This window comes from Panthera tigris, chromosome A2 (assembly GCF_018350195.1).
Source record: "Panthera tigris isolate Pti1 chromosome A2, P.tigris_Pti1_mat1.1, whole genome shotgun sequence".
NCBI classification, from domain to species: domain Eukaryota; kingdom Metazoa; phylum Chordata; class Mammalia; order Carnivora; family Felidae; genus Panthera; species Panthera tigris.
In genome coordinates this window covers 95,445,718-95,461,137 of record NC_056661.1, presented here as the reverse complement: position 1 = coordinate 95,461,137, position 15,420 = coordinate 95,445,718, and the positions used below count along the sequence as shown (strand labels likewise).

Here is a 15,420-nt window from a genome sequence, read left to right as displayed (position 1 = left end):
AAAAACTTTTATGTTGCAAAAGTTGTCACCAAAAAAAGTGAAAAGGAAACCCACAAATGGGAGAAAATATTTGCAAATCATATACCTGTTAAGGGACTCCTACCTAGAATATATAAAGAACTCTTACAACTCAATAATTAAATAATAACTTAATTTTAAAATGGGCAAAATATCTGAATAGACTTTTCTCCTTAGAATGTATGCAAATGGCCATTAAGCACATGAAAAAAATGTTCAACATCATTAGCTCATAATAAATAAAACTCAAAATACAATGAGTTACCACTTTACAATCACTAGGTTGGCTATAATCAAAAAGACAGACAACAGCAAGTATTGGTGAGGATGTAGGAAAACTGGAAGTCTCATACTTGCCAGTGTCAGTGTAAAATGGTACAGTCATTTTGGAAAACAGAAGAGCAGTTCCTCAAAATGTTAAACGTAGAGTTACCATGTAAACCAACAATTCCACACCTAGGTATACATTCAAGAAGATGAAACCATATGTCCACACAAAAACTTACACAGGAATGTTCTAGAAGCACTATTCATAACAGCCAACAAGTAGTAATAGCCCTAGTGTCCATCAACTAATGAATAGATAAATAAACTGTGATATATACATACAATGGAATATTCTTCAGCAATAAGAGGGAATAAAGTAATGATGCATGTACAACAGAGATGACCTTTGGAAACATGCTAGATGAAAGAAGACTGACACAAAAGATTAGATATTGTATGATTCCATTTACATGTAGGCAAATTTATTGAAACTGAAGGTAAATTAGTGGTTGCCTAGGACTGGCGGGTAGGGGTTGGTGAGAAATAGGAAATAGCTACCAATTGGTCCAGAGTTTGGGGGAAGATGTTGAAAGTATTCTGGAATTAGTAGTGTTGGCTAAACAATTCTATGAATATACTGAAAACCATTGAATTGTACACTTTAAATAAGTAAAGTATATGGATATAAATTATATCTCAATAAAACTTGTTTTTATTCTTTAACTTTTTCAGTCTCTCATTTTTTTAAATTTTTATTTAAATCAAAGTTAGTTAACATATAGTGTAATAATGATTTCAGGAACAGAAGTTAGTGTTTCATCACATACATATAACACCCAGTTCTCTTCTTAATGCCCATCACCCATTTAGCCCATTCCCCCCACCCAACACCACACCAGCCACCCTCAGTTTGTTCTCTGTATTTAAGAGTCTCTTATGGTTTGTTTCCCTCTCTGTTTTTATCTTTTTTTTGCTTCTCTTCCCCTATGTTCATCTATTTTGTTTCTTAAATTCCACATATGAATGAAATCATATGATGTTTGTCTTTCTCTGACTTATTTCACTTAGTATAGTACACTCTAGTTCCATCCACATTTTTGCAAATGGTAAGATTTCATTCTTTTTGATCACCAAGTAATATTCTATTGTATGTATATACCACATATTCTTTATCCATTCATCAGTTGATGGGCATTTGGGTTCTTTCCATACTTTGGCTATTGCCAATAGTGCTGCTATAAACGTTGTGGTGCATCTGCCCCTTCGAATCAACACTTTTGTATCCTTTAGATAAATATCTAGTAGTGCAATTGCTGGGTCATAGGGTAGTTCCATTTTTAATTTACCTCTGTACTGTTTTCCAGAGTGGATGTGCCAGTTTGCATTCCCACCAGCAGTGGGAATACTGCTCTTTCTCTGCATCCTTGGCAACATCTGTTGTTGCCTGAGTTGTTAATTTTAGCCATTCTGACAGGTGTGAGGTGGTATCTCATTGTGGTTTTGATTTGTATTTCCCTGATGATGAGTGGTATTCATCATTTTTTCATGTGTCTTTTGGTCATCTGGATGTCTGATTTGGAAAAGTGTCCGTTCACGTATTTTGCCCATTTCTTCACTAGATTGTTTTCTTGGGTGTTGAGTTTGATAAGTTCTTTATAGATTTTGGATACTAATCCTTTATCTGATATGTCAGTTGCAAATATATTGTGCCATTCTGTTGGTTGCTTTTTAGTTTTGCTGATTGTTTCCTTCACTGTGCAGAAGCTTTTAATCTTGATGAGGTTCCAATAGTTCATTTTTGTTTTTGTTTCCCTTGCCTCCAGAGACATGTCAAGTAAGCAGTTGCTGTGGCTGGGGTCAAAGAGGTTGTTGCCTATTGTCTCCTCTAGGATTTTGATAGTTTCCTGTCTTAAGTTTAGGTCTTTCATCAATTTTGAATTTATTTTTGTGTATGGTGTAAGAAAGTGGTCCAGGTTCATTCTGCATGTTGCTGTGCAGTTTTCCCAACATCATTTGCTGAAGAGACTGCCTTTTTTCCATTGGATATTTTTTCCTGCTTTGTCAAAAATTAGTTGGCCACTGTTTTTTAAAACACAATAAAATTAAGTTAAAGACTGGATGGCAGAAAGACTGCCCAGTCAAAGCCCTACAGAGAGTGGGATGAGGTAACTATAAAGGCACACTATTGTTGGACAGGTGGAAACGTGTTAATTCTTACATTCAAATCTTTATATAAAGGCCAGAGATTTCTGAATTTTCTCCTGCAGCCCCCTAACCTCACATTGAGTTCAGTATAACACAAGTTAAGTTAGCATAACCAGTGTGTTGAGCCATTCTCTGGGAGAATTGGCACACTAGAAGATCAAACAAGATCATACATAGAAATCAAGGCCAGGCAGACTTTTGGACAGAAGTACCAGGCAAGCTAAAAGGCAAAAAATAAGTCTCAAACAGTTTCAGCCTCTAGATTATAGCTGTATCTGCATAGTTCTACAATCACTTCCCATTGAAAAGACAGTTGGTCAATATTTCTGATTATGTGCCTACTGTATACCACACACTCTGCCAGGTGACAGAGACATAACAATGAGTAAACCAAGTTCTCTGCTTCTGAGAAGTTCCCCGCCTAAAGGGAACCAAATAATTACCCTACAGTAATAGACAAATGCTATAGTGGAGGTCTGGACTAAGTGCTGTGGGAGCAGAGAAAAGGGAACAACTGACTTTGCATTAATAAAGCTGAAAAACCTTCCTGTGAAGGTGACCTTCCAGCTGGGTCTCAGAGAATGAACAAAAAAATACTTGCAATGCCATCTAGGCATTTTTTCTATGCATATAAGATTCTTGTTATGCTATTAAGCCAGTGTTTATATATATATGTATATATGTATATGTATACACATATACATATATACATATATATGTATACACACACATACATATATATATGTAATTATATATATTTATTTATATATGTTATATATAAATATACCCTTATCTAAAAATGAAGAATTAAATAAATATCCAAAAAGCTATTCAGAGAATAAGACATGAGTATGTGATTTGAGACATTTACAGGCATTCTTTATCCTGCATTTTATAAGAACACAGATAATTAAGAAAATAATCTATTGTAGACTATAATTTATCTGCTAATATTTAAGATTTTTCTGTTCTATTTTGCTCTATCAAACAATAGACTCATTTCTGAATGAAAGACTAGGCTAAACCACAAAATCATTTAATTATAGGGATATGCACTATGTAGCCTGTGCACCTTGACTTTAGACCCGGCTGGGTTTAATTACTCCTGGCTTAAAATATTTCTTTTCTTAAAATAGTTTGGAAGGACTTTCCGCAACTTCCCCTGATAATCTGTCTTTTGTCACCTGCAGTCTCAGATGTCATCTGTTAAGTGAAACAAAGTGGAGTTTTAATGTGCAATTACTAGTAAAAACAAACTGGCAACCCAAAAGAATACTAGCATGGGACTTCTCAAAAGCTTGAATTCCTCTGACATAGAAACTTATCAGCAAATGGTCTGTCAACCAGTTTTGGCCCCCAAATATTTTGCTGGGTCTCTGAATGAGCAAAGTGCTTTTATCTCAATATGATTTTGTCAAGCAATTTCAAAGACACCCTACCATTTGATTTCCAGGATGACCATCTCCTGCTGTGATAAAATAGAAATTTCTTCTTTTGAAAGGGGCAAAAATATGATAACAGGAAGTAAAGTTTTATTTTAGGAAACAGTAAGAAACTACCCACTGGGGATCCTGGGTGGCTCAGTCAGTTAAGCATCCAACTTTGGCTCAGGTCATGACCTTAAAGTTTGTGAGTTCGAGCCCCGCCTTGGGCTCTGCACTGCGTGCACTCTCGGAACCTGGAGCCTGCTTCAGATTCTCTGTCTCCCTCTTTCTTTCTGCCCCTCCCTCATCTGTGCTTTCTCTCAAAGTAAAAAACATACATTAAAAAAAAATACCCCTTCATAGAATAGAGTTTTCTTCCTTTCCAACCTTGGATACTGTTAATGTCCCAGGAACAGACAAATACCTTCTCTTGCCTCCTATGCCTGTTTACACTCCAAATTAGCCAAATAAATTTACTACTTATATTTGTGGGTTCCCCATGATTTTGTGTAACTGACAGTGTTATATGGCTTTGTTAAAACTATGTTTGCTGTTTAGAGGTAGGACTCTAATTTCAACTCCTCTCTACTTATTTTCTTTAGATTTAGTTCTTGCTTTAATTTATTTAAATTCAATGTTTCAGTCTCCCCTTCCCACCCCCAGGAGGATTGGCTTTGATATGTTTTTAAAAAAAACAAACCCTACATGTGATTGAAACTCAGGATGAACTTTGAAAGTAGCCAGAGGTACTTGGAAGTCTTTTTCCAATATAATTTGGCCACAAAGCACAAGAGCAGAACAATCAGGGACTTAAATTAGTACTGAAGGTTTACAGACCTTCTACTAGTGGCAAATAATAGTTTCACTAGAAGCCAACTGAGTCACTCGTTTTATGTGAGCAATTTCCTAACAAGTACAAAAGCAGAATGTTATTTCTTCTCAAATGAAAGGTTAATTGTATATGACAGTGTAAGAATTGAACAGAGAATTAGGGAGGAGGCCCAATTAGGGATCAACAGTCCTCTGCCCCCAATTCCACAAACTGTGTCCCTCACCCCAGCCTCAGACACTAGCCATCACTAATCTAACCACTTCCTAGAAGCCCTTGTGACAAGAGCCTTGAAACCAGAGCCTCTCCTAGAGTAAATCCAGACCAAGAAGTTAGTGCATCCTGGCCAACTCCTTCCAGAGGAGACCAGAGGTAGACTCTTCCTCTGAGTCCATGGTTTCTTAGATGTGTGGTCAATCCACTCTTTTCAACAAGGATTCACCCTGGGCTGTTACTATTTCCAAAGTCTGTGGAAAGTTCACGATGTCTTATGGTGGCACTAAGCCTGAGAAACAGTCAATCCTGGTCAGATGAATCCTTGTTGAATAGTTTCAGAGCACCTCAATCCATCATTCATTCTTTAGGCAAGTTTATAGGTGGCCAGTCCAACCATGCAGCAGTAAATTGAGCTTTGGCAGACCATGCCAGCTATAAGGAGCCCATCAGAAAGCAGCACAGCAGAGTGATCAAAGGTTTGAGCTCTGAACCCAACTGTATGATCTTGGACAAGTCACATAATCCCTCGGTGGCTCAGTACCTTCATCCATAAAATGGGGATAATAATAGTATTATAGGAAATGTTGAAGAATGAATGAGTTAACACATCTAAAAGTGCTTAGAATAGTGCCTGGAACATGGTAAATGCCACATAAATATTTGTTATTATTTTTGAGCATGGCCAACACACAGAGGTATTTAAAAATCAGTATGATATAATTAAAAACAAATGAAATTGCACTTCAATATTGAATATCATAAACATACATTAAACATACATTTAAAAAATCCCTTAAATATTCAGTGTAAATTCAAAAATTCCACTTCAGCTTTGATTGAATTTCCTGTATGTAGCATGGAGACACATATTTGATTATTATTCAAGAGCAACTATTCAAACACTTCTTAAACTGGTTCTTAACAGGAGATTATTCCAGGAGATGTTAATTAGGTGTGTCAGAAAAAAATTTTCCTGCAGCAAACAAATTTGTTTGTTCATCTAATAAACAAAATTTAACTGATTTCTTGACTCCAGGACTTCTTAGTCTTTTGTGTGATATGTACATTATGAAACACGCGAGAGAGATATGGTATGCAAAGCTTACCAAGTATAATCGAATACAGAAATCTTCATTCTTAGAGTTCTCACACATCCACTTGATTCCCCAAAGGGAATGCTCATAGGTGTTACTTGGCAACTGACAAAAAAACTATTACATCAAATAAATTTAAGTCCTGCCTTCTTAATTCCTAATTGGTATGAACAAATTATGTCAGACTGACAAAAAATATTCACCAGTGTGGAAACCAATGAGCAGTTTCCAGATTTGAAGTTTTCAAATACCAGCAAAATCAATAGGTTGCCACACTTTTATCTTAGCAAAAATGATCACTAAGATAAATTGTCATTTATTATTACCATTGTTTCATAAAAGAACCAATCTCAATAACCGAAAAAGTGAAGGAATAATATAACTTAACAGTAAAGGACAATTATTAAATTTGAATAAATTCAGCTATATGAGAAAACTCACTACATTATTTGCATTTTTGTCATCTTGCCTCAAATCAGGGAAAATTTCTTCTTGATCCATCATCTGGGAATCACTGATGTACACAGCAGCATATGGAGCTTATCAAATTAATACTATGTATGTCAGATTTATTTTATTTTGCACAAGATTTCTTCTTATTTATTGGCCCATTGGTCACTGTCATGGAGTCCTGAATGTGCAGATGACTATCATATATATGTCTGGATAATATTATTATGCAGAGAGATGGTGCTTGGAACTTGCTGGTATGTTAGGAACACTGTGGTGGTAATAGGAATGGACAAGACTGCTCCAGGCATACCACTACCCTATGAACACATCTCCACACTTCTCTGGGCATTTTATCTAGACTTAAACTATATCCTCTGGAAATCCCTTCTGTAAAAAAGGAAAACCCTCTCTTTTCTCAGAACATATAACACCTTGCCTTAATTAAGACACAGGTCTCCCTTAAGGAGACTACAACTTCTGCAGTCTTTCAAGTAGAAGTTACACATTTCCTCCAATCCATCTGGGTGAAAAAGAGGGGCTGATGTCTTCTTCATTCCCTACTACAATTCCCAAAACCATCTTGCTCCACTTTTAAATGAAAACGACTTGAAACACTCTCTTCTCAGATTTTAGGAGTACTCCCCTTCTCATGGATTTTTCTCTCTCTCCTGCTTCTCAGACTCCTTCATAGGATCCTTTCTTCACCATCCCTCCAAATATGGAATTCCTTGCTTTGGTCTGAGACGCTACTCTTTCTCACTTTATATTCTTTCCCTAAATTTCTCAATCAGTCCATTGGTATCAATTATCACTGATTTGCTAATGAATCTCCGATTTTTACTTCTTGTCCAAAACTCTCTTCTGGGCTTCAGACGTGTATATCCTGTTACTCATTCTCCTTGTACATACCTCACAGATTCCTTGAATTCAGCATGTTTATAACTAACCTCATTTCCTTCACCCAAAACCTGTTTCCTATCTCAGACACTGCACCATCAGTCATCCAGACAATGCTGAAAACTAAGGGATACTTTCACTCTTCTTTTTCCTTCACCTTCCCAATCCCCCAGAGCACAAATCCTGTTTCTCCTGGAAACCAGTTGTTTATTTTCCAAGCATCTATAGAAATCTACCATTTTCTCTTTTTCTGGACCATCTCCTGCTATTATGCAAGGCATATCATCTCTTGCCTGCATCACTAGGACCCCAGCCTCACTCCTTCAGTATTTTCTTCACTCTGCAGCATGATCTTTCTACAACTCAACTGTGATCACAGCATCTCCAGGCCTGAAACCCTTCAATGGCTTCCCTACCCAACTCTTTAACATGACAGCAAGGTCCTTCATGGTCTGGCTTCTGCTTGCTTCTGCAATTTGTGCTATCTCCCCTCTGTGCCCAGTGGCCCTCAGCCCCCCCATACACATACACCATTTACCCCACACCTCTCTTTGCCTGGCTCATTTTTTTTCCTCTGACTTCAGGCCTCATCTTAGGATCTATGTAACTCTGCAGAATGAATGCTGTTTTTATTAATCATCACATTTCTTTGTCTTTAAATTTCTTTTTTAATGTTTATTTATTTTTGAGAGAGACAGAAAACAAGCAGGGGAGGGGCAGAGAGAGAGGGAGACACAGAATCCGAAGCAGTCTCCAGGCTCTGAGCTGTCTGCACAGAGCCAGACCCGGGGCTTCAACTCACAAACCGTGAGATCATGACCTGAGCCGAAGTCAGATGCTTAACCGACTGAGCTACCCAGGTGCCGCTAATCATCACATTTCTTGAGCTTCACACTTGTCTAGCTCATAATAGGCACTCAATAATAATTCAGAAAAATGAATTAGTACATTTGGTGGTCGTTTTTTTTTCCATAGAATCTTAAGAGATCTTTTTTTAGTTTCATTTTTAAAAATATTTTTTAAATATGAAATTTATTGTCAAATTGGTTTCCGTACAACACCCAGTGCTCGTCCCAACATGTGCCCTCCTCAATGCCCATCACCCACTTTCCCCTCCCTCCCCCCACCCCCTCAACCCTCAGTTTGTTCTCAGTTTTTAAGAGTCTCTTATGGTTTGGTTCTCTCCCTCTCTAACTTTTTTTTTTCCTTCCCCTCCCCCATGGTCTTCTGTTAAGTTTCTCAGGATCCACATAAGAGTGAAAACATATGGTATCTGTCTTTCTCTGCCTGACTTATTTCACTTAGCATAACACTCTCCAGTTCCAACCACATTACTACAAAAGGCCATATTTCATTCTTTCTCATTGCCAAGTAGTATTCCATTGTGTATATAAACCACAATTTCTTTATCCATTCATCAGTTGATGGACATTTAGGCTCTTTCCATAATTTGGCTATTGTTGAGAGTGCTGCTATAAACATTGGGGTACAAGTGCCCCTATGCATCAGCACTCCTGTATCCCTTGGGTAAATTCCTAGTAGCGCTATTGCTGGGTCATAGGGTAGATCTATTTTTAATTTTTTGAGGAACCTCCACACTGTTTTCCATAGCGGCTGCACCAGTTTGCATTTCTCCACATCCTCGCCAGCATCTATAATCTCCTGATTTGTTCATTTTAGCCACTCTGACTGGTGTGAGATGGTATCTCAGTGTGGTTTTGATTTGTATTTCCCTGATGAGGAGTGGGATAGAGCATCTTTTCATGTGCCTGTTGGCCATCTAGATGTCTTCTTTAGAGAAGTGTCTATTCATGTCTGCTGCCCATTTCTTCACTGGATTATTTGTTTTTCGGGTGTGGAGTTTGGTGAGTTCTTTATCGATTTTGTATACTAGCCCTTTGATACAAAATTAATGTACAGAAATCAGTTGCGTTCTTATACACTAATAATGAAGCAAAGAAAGACAAATAAAGATACTGATCCCATTCACAATTGCACCAAGAATCATAAATACCTAAGAATAAACCTAACCAAAGATGTAGAAGATCTGTATGCTGAAAACTATAGAAAGCTTATGAAGGAAATTGAAGAAGATACAAAGAAGTGGAAAAACATTCCGTGCTCATGGATTGGAAGAATAAATATTGTTAAAATGTCAATACTACCCAAAGCTATTTATATATTCAATGCAATCCCAATCTCTTCTCGAAGCTAGAACAAACAATCCTAAAATTTGTATGGAATCACAAAAGACCCCGAATAGCCAAAGTAATATTGAAGAAGAAGACCAAATGGGAGGCATCACAATCCCAGACTTTAGCTTCTACTACAAACCTGTAATCATCAAGACAACATGATATTGGCACAAAAACAGACACATAGACCAATGGAATTGAATAGAGTCTCCAGAATTGGACCCACAAAAGTATGGCCAACTAATCTTTGACAAAGCAGGAAAGAATATCCAATGGAAAAAAGACAGTCTCTTTAACAAATGGTGCTGGGAGAACTGGGCAGCAACATGCAGAAGAATGAGACTAGACCACATTCTTACACCATTCACAAAAATAAACTCAAAATGGATAAAGGACCTGAATGTGAGACAGGAACCATCAAAATCCTAGAGGAGAAAGGAGGAAAAAACCTCTCTGACCTCAGCGCAGCAATTTCTTACTTGACACATCTCCAAAGGCAAGGGAATTAATAGCAAAAATGAACTATTGGAACCTCATGAAGATAAAAAGCTTCTGCACTGCAAAGGAAACAATCAACAAAAGTAAAAGGCAACCAACAGAATGGGAAAAGATATTTGCAAATGACGTATCAGACAAAGTGATGATTGTTTTCTAAGTATTCTTATTAGTGGATGTATCACTTAGGTTTCAGGAGGAAACAGCACACTCAAAATAGGTTAATTTAATTAATTTAATTAATTATTTTAATTAAAATTAAAAATAATTTAATTAATTTAGTTAATTTAATTACAAAGGGATTATATACAAGTATGGGGTATACATACTTGTAGTAATTATTCAATAACTTAGGCTGTTACCACCCTTTGGCCAGAAGCAGTTGCAGAACAGAAAGGAAAGAAAGTCATATAGAGTCAGTCACTTGACAGGAGCATTGGCCTTTGGTTAAGAGACATAAGCCAGCTCAAGGCTACTATATCAGTCAGGATTCAACCAGAGAAACAGAACTAGTAGGAGATAAACATTAAGACATTAAGTGCAAGGAATTGGCTTATGTAATTGTAGAGACTAGCAAGGCAAGGCCAAAATGTGTATAATAGGCTGGAACTCTTAGGCACAGGATGAAGCTCCTGTCCACAGGCAGAATTTGGTCTTCTTAGAAGACTCAGTTATGCTCTTAAGTGCTTTCAACTGACCGAATCAGGCCTGTCCAGATTACCTAGGATAATCTTCCTTACATAGAGCCAATTATAGACTTTAATCATATCTAAAGATTACTTTCACAGCAACATCTAGATTAGTGTTTGATTAAATAACTGGAAAATAAAGCTAAATTGACACGTAAAACTGACCATCTCAGCTAACTTGAAGGAAAGGAGTGAAGGAATGCACATCCTGTCCTTACTGCCCAGGCTCTCCATTGGCTGAGCCCTAGTGGTTGTCAGTCAGAAGACAGAATCTATTGATGGAATTGTACAGGTTGCTGGATTCCACACATTGCCTGGAGTGTGAAGCAAGGAGATAGAGCCAAGCTCCACACCACACTCTGTGGGTTGGAAGTGAGATTTCACCATAAAAAAAAAAAAAAAAAAGTGAATGAGGATTCAGACTGAGCAGTTTTGAAGAAAGAAGCTCCTTGAAGAGGAGAGGAGTCTCAGAATTACAGAGTTAGGTGAAAAACAAAGGTGTTTCTAATCATGGGCTCCCATGTAAAAGGTTTGTCTTTTTTTAATGCTTTTTCTTGGGGCTGTAGGGATAGACCTATGTAGTATACAGTTCCACATATTGCCCTGTTAAGGCAGAAATCCCATTACTCACACCAAGACTTTCTGACAATTTGAATGCACCTCTACAAGTTCTTGTGGCATGTTGTGAGGAATGGAGCCAGCACAGTACAAAGGGATGCGGCCTGACCCTCATCCTTTTTCCTATGCTATCTACATAGGGAAACTGCAGCCTGGTGAACTAGGGCTAACCAGTCCTGAAGTGGGTGTAAAGCAGCCAGTTGGACGATACAAAACTGTGAGGTAAGCTCAACTGCCAGTCTTTACCCAGTGCAAAATAATAAGGTGACACTGGAAAAGGGTGACCTGTCTCCCCGCTAATATTTACTTTTCAGAGTTAAAAGTTCAGACTCTGAAATTAAACTTACAGGTGCAAATCCCTGCTTCACCACCTGCTGAGTATGAGATTTTAAAGAGGTTAGTTAACGCATGGAAAGAAAATTGGTATGGAGATTAGATGAATTAGTGAACAGTTCAGAACAGTACTTGGCACATAGTGTCTAATGAGTGCTAGCTATTACTATTGTTATCAAAGGCAAATTGATGTTTTTGATTTCCTAAATGCAATAACCTTCAAGAACTCTAATGAATTTAGAGTAGAGATCAGCAAACAAAGCCAAATCCAGTCTGTCACCTGTTTTTGTAAATAAAGTTTTATTGGAAAATAGCCACGCCCAGTCACTTACATATTGTCTGTGGCTACATTCACTCTGCAGAGTTACATAGTTGTCACAGAGATGGTATGACCCACAAAAACTAAAATATTTATTCTGTGACCCTTCATAGAACCCCAGATTTAGAAAATGTGTTAACTTGAAAGAGATTAAGTGGAACTGCTTTATACCCACAAGAATAGATACCCTCTTATAATACATAAAACTCAATTTTTCCCCCAAAGATATGTTATCATTCATTACACAATATTCAGGCACAAGTCTAAAGGATGTTCCCTCCACCCTCCTCTTTTTTTTTTTTTTTGCCTTGACTAAAGAGAGAAACCTGAGATAAGATTTCAAAATTGAATTTTAAAATGAAGACCCAGAAAATTCCCTTTCCCTTGGTTCTGTATGTACAACTTTGATCACAATCTGTCTATGGCAAGTCAGTTCAATAGATTAGAGAAGGGTGTTACTGGAACCAAAGTCAAGATTTTCTGAGGCACCTGGGTGGCTCAGTTGGTAGAGCTTCCGACTCTTGATTTTGGCTCAGGTCATGATCCCAGATTGAGCCCCGAGTTGAGCTACGTGCTGAGCATAGAGCCTACTTTAGATTCTCTCTCTCTCTCTCTCTCTCTCTCTCTCTCTCTCTCTGTCTCTCTCTCTCTCTCTCTCTCTCTGTCTCTCCCCACCCCCCCATCTCCAATGCTCTCTCTCTCTCTCTTTCAAATAAAATAAAATATTTTTTTTTAAAAAAGACTTTGACCTATAACTGGTCAAAGCTGATGTTTTATTCTGTACAATGACCTTGAATTCAGACCACTAGCTAATTCTGGTCAACTCTTTTACCAAGCCATGTACCAGATGCTCACAATGCTATCTCAAGTGACACTTTATCCCTCCAAAATGTATCATCACTACTGATACAGTCAGTCAAGAAATATACCTTCATATGATGGTTCAGAAACATTGTTTATTTGCAACAGGTGATTGGTTTTCATGAACCATACTATTATGGGTCTTCAGCGAAACACATGGATTGACTATATAGGGTCTTATCTGATAGGTGAGGTCAGTTGGGAGATACAAGAATTATTAAACTCCATAAAACCCTCTGTTCCAGCAATCTGCCTATCCTTTGTTGCAATATTTCCTTTAACTTTTCCTACTTTACTGATCACTACATGCTCCTGACCTTGACTTGGCAACTCTTGTTTTGTTTTCTAAGTCCTGATTTAAACATAGCAACTGCTTCTGCTATCCATCTTTCCTAGATTCTCCCCTCCATGATTTTATTCAAACCTAGTGATTTGACCCTTAATTTGTGTTATTTTCTGTTACTTGATTTAAGAGAGAGGGATAAGCCCCTCCACAAACATAAAATAGTCTCCCATTGAAAAGAACCTATCAGTGCAAAACAACATCAAATGTGGAGAAGGTCAAATACTGAGTATTGTGTTTCTTCACTTCATATTGTACTTGGTATCACATCCATGATCAATCTGCAATAAAATCTACACATGGATTACATGTATGAACAGTAGACATTTGGGAAACGGCTTTATTTTTCAAACACAATGTTCTGTCTCTCAGCCAAGAATACTTATTTTAAAGAGTTGGAATGCAATTAATGTATTTGGAACACATGACTGATTAAAAATAGCAGCACTGTTAAGTTCTAACTTTGTTCTTTTGCCAGTTTTGAAGTTCCATGAGAGCAAAGGATTTAACGATCATAGTAACTAGATAAAACTGATGCTTATGTATGTTTGCCTGCTTTGTCTCCTTGAACATGTCCAAAACTGCATATGTAATCCAAATCAGGTACTGCTACAGGCATACATTTTCAGTTCAGTAGATCATTTACAAACCTGATATCACTTAAAGCTTTCTAAAGTATTTTACATATTAGCTTACTTTATTAGATACACTTACTCTCAGTGGAACTAGATATTTTTATTATTGAAGTATAATTAACATAGAGCGTTATGTTAGTTTCAGGTGTACAACATACTGATTCTACAATTCTATACATTACTAATGCTCACTGCAATAAGGGTAATCATCATTTGTCACCATACAGCATTATTACAATTATTATTGACTATATTTCCTATGTTGCCCTTTTCATCTTCGTGACTTATATATTTCATAACTAGAAGTTTGTACTTCTCAATCCCCTTTATCTATTTTACCCATTCCCCCACCCATCTGTTTTATTGTTTGTTCATTTGTTTTGTTTCTTAGATTCCACATATAAGTGAAATCACATGGTATGTGTCATCTTTCTCTGTCTTATTTCACTAGGTTCAGCCATATTGCTGCAAATGACAAGATTTCATTCTTTTCTATGGCTCTGTAATATTTTCTATGGCTCCATCTATCAATGGACATTTTAGGTTACTTCCATTATCTTAGTAACTATAATGTTGCAATAAATATAAAGGTGCATATATCTTTTCAAATTAGTGTTTCTGTTTTCTTGGGTAAATACCCAGTAGTGGAATTACTAGATCATATGGTAGTTCTATTTTTAGTTTTTTGAGGAAACTCTACACTGTTTTACACAGTGGCTGCACTGATTTCCATTCCCACCAAAAGTGTATGAGGGTTCCCTTTTCTCCATATCCACACCAGCACTTGTTATTTCTTGTCTCTCTGATACTAGCCATTCTGACGGGTGTAAGATAATATCTCATTGTGGTTTTGATCTGCATTTCCCTGGTCATTAGTGATACTGAACATCTTTTCATGTGTCCATTGGCCATCTGTATGTCCTCTTTGAAAAAAATGTCTACTCAGGTTCTCTGCCCATTTAAAAAAATTTTTTTTAATGTTTATTCATTCTTGAGGGAGAGAGCATGAGTAGGAAAGGGGGAGAAAGAGAGGGAGAGAGAGAGAATCCCAAGCGGGTTTCACACTGTCAGCATAGATTCCGATGTATAGGGCTTGAACTCACAAACTGCAAGATCATGACCTGAGCCGAAGCCAGATCCTCAACTGACTGAGCAACCCAGGCACTCCTCTGCCCATTTTTTTTTTTTTAATTTTTTTTTTTAACGTTTATTTATTTTTGAGACAGAGAGAGACCGAGCATGAACGGGGGAGGGTCAGAGAGAGGGAAACACAGAATCTGAAACAGGCTTCAGGCTCCGAGCTATCAGCACAGAGCCCGACGCGGGGCTTGAACTCACCAACCGCGAGATCATGACCTGAGCCGAAGTCAGCCGCCCAACCGACTGAGCCACCCAGGTGCCCCGTCTGCCCATTTTTTAATTGGATTTGTTGGGGGTTTTTGTGTGTTGAGTTCATGTAAATTTTTTTAATGTATTTTGGATGTTAACCCCTTATTACATAAGAGGTTTGAAAATATCTTCTCCCATTC

General features: G+C 37.4%; 1 long non-coding RNA gene across 7 annotated transcripts in view; it reads left to right on the top strand.

Annotated features, from left to right (window-relative positions):
* Positions 1-15,420, top strand: part of LOC102949850 — a 162,388-nt gene that overhangs the window by 119,538 nt on the left and 27,430 nt on the right. For 4 of the 7 annotated variants that reach the window (XR_444191.2, XR_006211172.1, XR_006211176.1 and 1 more), the window contains exon 4: positions 11,541-11,622. The exons of the other annotated variants lie outside the window; for them this stretch is intronic. This is a non-coding gene — a long non-coding RNA (uncharacterized LOC102949850). The remainder of the gene's footprint in view (positions 1-11,540; positions 11,623-15,420) is intronic. 7 annotated transcript variants of the gene reach the window in all.